The sequence below is a fragment of the Euwallacea fornicatus genome, chromosome 20 (genome assembly GCF_040115645.1).
Source record: "Euwallacea fornicatus isolate EFF26 chromosome 20, ASM4011564v1, whole genome shotgun sequence".
Taxonomy (NCBI): Eukaryota; Metazoa; Arthropoda; class Insecta; order Coleoptera; family Curculionidae; genus Euwallacea; species Euwallacea fornicatus.
The window spans coordinates 274,806-280,805 of NC_089560.1; positions in this window are offsets into that span (position 1 = coordinate 274,806).

Genomic DNA, 6,000 nt, shown 5'->3' on the forward strand with positions numbered 1-6,000 from the left:
CTGCGTAGCCGCCGTTATGAAGAAATTAGGGCTGTCAAAAGCTAAGAACCAAGCAACCCATTCGGGAACCAACCTCGAGGAGGGCATCCAACTCCCTCGGCTACCCTAGAGAGTTCAAACTAAGGGAGGAGGAGTTACATCAGGAGAATTCCACTAAAGACCGGAGACCTGAGGAATTTGCTGACTACAATACAATTTTAATATAAATAGTTTAGGAGCATAGAAGATTTAGATTTAGTATCAGTTGTAACTTACGCGAGTAATCATTGTCTGTAATAAAACAAATATAATAATTTTGTGTTACTTTATTCGAGAAAATAAATTATATTATTTTTTTTTAAATATAAGTCCGGGCTACCGTGATATGACTCGCTCATGCTCTTCATCTTTGTTCGTCCGATCAAAAGCACCATTTCGGTCTTGCCCTTCGCCATGTTCAGCCCCATGTCGCTAAATGTGTCGGAGACCAGTTCCATGGTCTCCCGAGTCCTCGTCTCGAGCGTCACCCGATCCCGCGCCGTGATAACCAACGCGAGGTCGTCCGCGTACGCCACCGAAGTGACGCCACGCGGGTAACCCACCGTCAGTACCCCGTCGTAAAACTGGTTCCACTGGACGAGACTCAGAACGGACCCCTGGGGAACCCCACACGACAACCTTCCAACTCCCCCCCCCCCGTCTGGCAATACCAACTCCCGATCTTGCAAATATGTTATCAACTTGTCTCTGCAATTTCTGCTGATTTGATTTAATATTACCGAGTTGTTCATCGACATCGCGCGTTAATTGTTTAATGACAGTCTGCGTGGAATTTATGTCCTTTTGCAGCGTTTCTTCATTTTCTTTGAGAATTTTGACGTAATTATTATATCATTCGCCGTCGTCAGCGTCCAACGTTCCATATAAGTATTTCTGGATTTTTCCCATAAAGTTAAATAAACCTCTTTTGTGTCTTCTAGTCGTAGAGTAATGTTTTGTAAAGGATTTGATCGAGTTTATTTGTTTAGTTAAGCTATTGGCTTTTGTTTTTAAGAGGTGTTACAGAGGTGAATTTAAGCTTTTAAGAGTGTTATTTACTTGGTAGAGTTTTTTCTAATGATATAGTACATATGGCTAGATCACTAAGGTTAACATGATAGTAAGCATGATGATAATTAGTTACTACGTAAGCGCTTCCTTGGCTAATGGGTAGCAAAGGGTTAGAGAGTACCTCTATCTTCTACTGAGCTTGCACTAAGGGTAGGGCCATTAGGATGAACTTCATTGTTCCTGTAATTGGGGTTTTCTTTTAATGTTTTGTGGGTGTCTCTGATTTTTGAAAGTGACTAATTTGTATTTGGGTTCTAGTTTGGGATTGAGCTTTTTCGGGGTTGAAATTTATTGTTTAGTCCCTTCAGGGATTTCGGGGTCGTCTTTGCGGTTTTTATTTAGTTTACTAAGTACAGTAATGGACAAAAGTATATAGACAAATGAAACTCTTTATAAATATTTACTAGATAATTTAATTTTACCTTTCTTATTTGGTAAATAATATGGACAGGTAAAACTAATAATACTTTCAGAATGTTTATATTTTTTTGTATAGCAATAAACATTTAATACAATAATATAGTTTTTTGCTTGGACAAAAGTATATAGACTGGCAGTTCAAGTCGTTTATTTGTTGAATAAACAATATTAAAATTGTCTCAATTTTTCAAAAAGTTAAGTTCCACAATACCCTGCGGTTTTCAAGTGCCTTTTAAAATCAGAACAAAAATTATAGAGCTGTCTAATAATGGTTTGCGACAAATAGACATCGCAAAAAGCTTAAACTAGAAGCGGAAGACAGTTTGGACTATTATCAATAAATTTAAACAAAAGGGATCCGCAGAAGTTGCTCTTCGAACTGGTCGACCTAGGAAACTTCAACCGAGGACCATTCGTTTGATTAAAATAATTTCTTCCAAAGATCCATTTAACAAACCAAGGCAAATTAAAAATGAATTTACCACTGAAGGCGTACCCAGTGTTTCAACTAAGACCATAAAACGAAGGTTGAACGATCTTAATTTATTTGCACGTCGGCCCATCAAAAAGCCATTGCTTAGTAAGAAGAACCGGAAGGCCCGACTCGAATTTGCACGCAATCATCTGTACTGGACCTTCCACGATTGGAAAAGAGTGTACTTTTCCGATGAATCCAAGTTTAATTTGCATGGAACTGATGGGATCAATTATGTGCGGCGTCCATGTGGCAAGAGAATGGATCCCAAATACATGTTGTCCACTGTTAAGCATGGAGGTGGGTCTGTTATGGTGTGGGGATGTTTCTCGGGATTTGGGATGGGCCCGTTGCATCGCATGGAGGGCATCATGGATAGATTTCTGTATAGGGATATACTAAAAGATGTCTTGTTACCTTATATGCAAAATTATATGCCTCTACGATCCACCTTCAGTAGTAGAGCAATGCGGGTTCTGGCTCAATAGCGTTAGCGTGAGTGGGTAATTAATACCCGTTAACGGTAACGTTATTGCGTCAGGGGCACAGCGGGTTCTAGCTCAATAACGTTAGCGTAAGTGGGTAATTAATGCCCGTTAACGGTAACGTTATTGCTTCAGGTTTAAATGAAAAAAAGTTGTGCCGAAGGAGATCATTGTTTGGAAAATAATTTAAACATCTGTCACAAATATAAATTTTACCTTTGTGGTTTGTTAGCTGCTTAACGAGAAGTCTCGACAGATCTTTAATCCAATAAAAATGATATTTAATATCAATTCCCACCTCCAAATCGTCACCGTCTACTTCAAAATCAGATTTTTTGCGCGAATACTTATTTTGAGTTAACAGTAAATTGACATGATTCTCTAATTTTTTACTTGTCAATCTAACTGGAGTTGTAACAAAACCTGATTTCTCTAGTTCAAGCATATAAACATTAATTGAAATGTTATTAAGTTTTTCAAATTTAGAGATTTTTGACAGAGGCATAGCTTCCTTATCCAAACCATTCGTATGTAATATTGACTCAAAATGAGGATGTGATGAAATTCTATCGGAGTTAACACTCGCCGGATAAAGAGCTGATACAATACTCCAAAAAAAACAAGCTTCATCATTATTTTTTACGTTGATGCATGCTTTTTTGGCAGTTATTTCCGCGGGTAGTTTAATGTAAGATGAACCGCTACCACACTCGTATTTATTAATATTTAATTCTAGGCTAATAATTTTACAGAGAGCCCACCCACTATCCCTTTCCTGAAAATCTTCCATCTTATTCATTATTTGCTTAGTTATATTATCATGAAACCATTCTAATAAATCCACGCTACTATCAATTACGTGGTTTGGCGTGTTAAAATATTTAAAAGAAGTTTTTTCCAAATCTTTTTGTTTAATTATATATTCCCCACAAAAATTTGCATTTACTTTAATCAAATGATACTGCTTCAAAATATTAGAAATTCTTCTTTTAAATAGGTGCACAGCATCAGTAAAGAAATCTCCTAGTTTCTTGTGAGTTAAATTAATTATTAAACCTGATCTTATGCGACCCTGAAAGACGAGAGGACCATTTTCCCATCTAAGCCCATCAGAACGTTTAACCCCACCCCCACCTACATGACTGGAAACATTAAAGTTTTTAAACAAAAATTGAAAGCGTTTTAAGTGTCCTAAATTTGTAAGCATTTTTCTATAACACCCTACATTTTGTTTACTATGTTTTAATGCAAGTACCTGTTGGCGAATGGATTTTCGCACTTTTCTAAACCATTTTTGTTTTTCATCCGCGTCCACGCCTGATGAGCGGGCTGCTAACTGAAAATACACCTTGTTGAACAAATCCACAATATTATCGCTAACGTTAGATAGACCGCTTGTAAGGGTTCTGTCACTCTCCGTGGGGTTCATCACTTATCTGATTGAAATATTAGTAGTATAGTCATAAATAAAAAAATAAAAAAGATAATACTTACATTTTAGAGTTCTACAATTTCAATAATAGGGGTTGAACCAAGACCAGACACCTCCTTTAGACTTTTGTATATCAAACCATACACGTCTGGCTTGAACTTGGAGATATTTTTTTTAACAGCTTGAACCATCCGTTGTGGTAAAAATACTACCGTTTCCTCTAGTTCAGCTACGACTGACTCTCCAAATTTGGTCTTCACTATTCTCAAGTCGACAATTTTATAAATTTTGCCAACTTCTAGATTGTAGGTTTTCGTTACGGGCTTTTGAGAAAACGCCCCACTAGATTTTAACAGTGTTAAATCCATAATTAATACTTTTAAGAACCGTCCAGTAGTCTGCTCTTAATAATAATAATATAATTTAAAGTTGTTATTCCAAAAATATTGAAGATCTTTCATAACAAGCGGATGTGGTTGTTTTTAGGTTTCTTATTTAATCAAATGTGAAAATAGATGATAATATGGTTTGGTATTACACAGAGTCATTAATTTGCTCTAAGTGCCGTTATTTGAAAGTGGGTAGGTGTCGAACAAAGCCGTATTGGATGAGTAAAACCGCAGTGACGTTAATGCAATGTCAACGTTGCACACAACCAACGATTCACAAGTTTGTGTGGAGTCATGTGAAGACAGCAGCAACATCGTAGTTACTTATTACAATGCCAACTCTTCCGTTTGAAGAGCAGCTATCAACAATGCTAACTCCACCGTTTGAAGAGCAGCTTGAAGAGCAGAGAAGAGACGATGAGGACTTTAGCAATTTTCTACAATGCTCTGAAACACTAGATTTTGTATTTTGTAAGCATTGTTATCATGTAACTAGGTTTCATGAATTAAGTATACTTTGTAAGGGTTGTAATAAACCTGCTAATTATATACCATATAACGTGTGTTTTATTTATTTATTTATTTATTTTCATTATTTTAGTAAGTAATAATTTCAACTGCTCATACAATGATATTGAAGGACATGGTATATTGAAAATATTTAAATTGAATTTATCTGATTTTCTTAGAGAATTTGTAAATTCATCATACTCAAAATACCTATTATTTTGGAAAAAATATAACAAGCCATTAGTAAAGCGAAAGACGCTTTCTATCGATGAAGGTATACCATTAAAATCTTTCGATATATAACCATAATAATCAACAATAAAATTATAATCATTATCGTTAATTATAGCATAATAGTTTTCATCGAAAAAATAGATAATTTTCCCTGTGTAAGTAGCGACTGCAGCCCTCAGCTTTTGATCATTGAATGGTATTTTAAGGCTAGAAAGACTTACCGTCTTAATTAAATTGTAATTTTTATGATTAACAACATAAATGACCTTGTCAACAATTAAAATTACATCTCCATTTACTCTTTGATATACAGCTGTAATTCGGTTAAATTTAGGTAAAAATGGAAATACAGAGTAAATTGATATGCTATTTGCCTGCATCTTTTTCATTATCATATCCATAATCCATATTCGATCTAAGTGTAAAATATATAAATTTTTATGCATTATTAAGAAAGTCAAAGGGTGTTCTTCAAAGTTACAAACATCATCATCATCGTGGTTATTTTTCAATTCATTTTTAATTGTTGTTGTTGTTGTTGTTGTTGTTGTTGTTGTTGTTGTTGTTGATGGGGGCAAAGAAGAAGTGCTTGTTTCGAAATGTTTTGGTGCGATCGCCTTTCCGTACAAATGTTGAATTATTACAATGTCGTCTTTATCTAAATTCATTTGTGTCTTGTAGTATGGAAACATGATAGCATTAGGAACAGCTGAGTGTCCTAAACCGAGCATGTGACCTATTTCATGTATTAAAACCCACAGTGCACTATAACTATCATCTGGCACATTGTCATCCAAACCAAAATACCAAGATTCTGAGCTATCTAAATGAATTTCAAGACATGTATTGTTGTGTTTGTGATTTGCTGAGGGTGTATAAGCATGACCTAAAGCACCACCCCGCCCATCAAATTGATATGGACAATCCCCAGTCAAGCATCTGGGGTTATTCCTGTGGTTAAGTTTT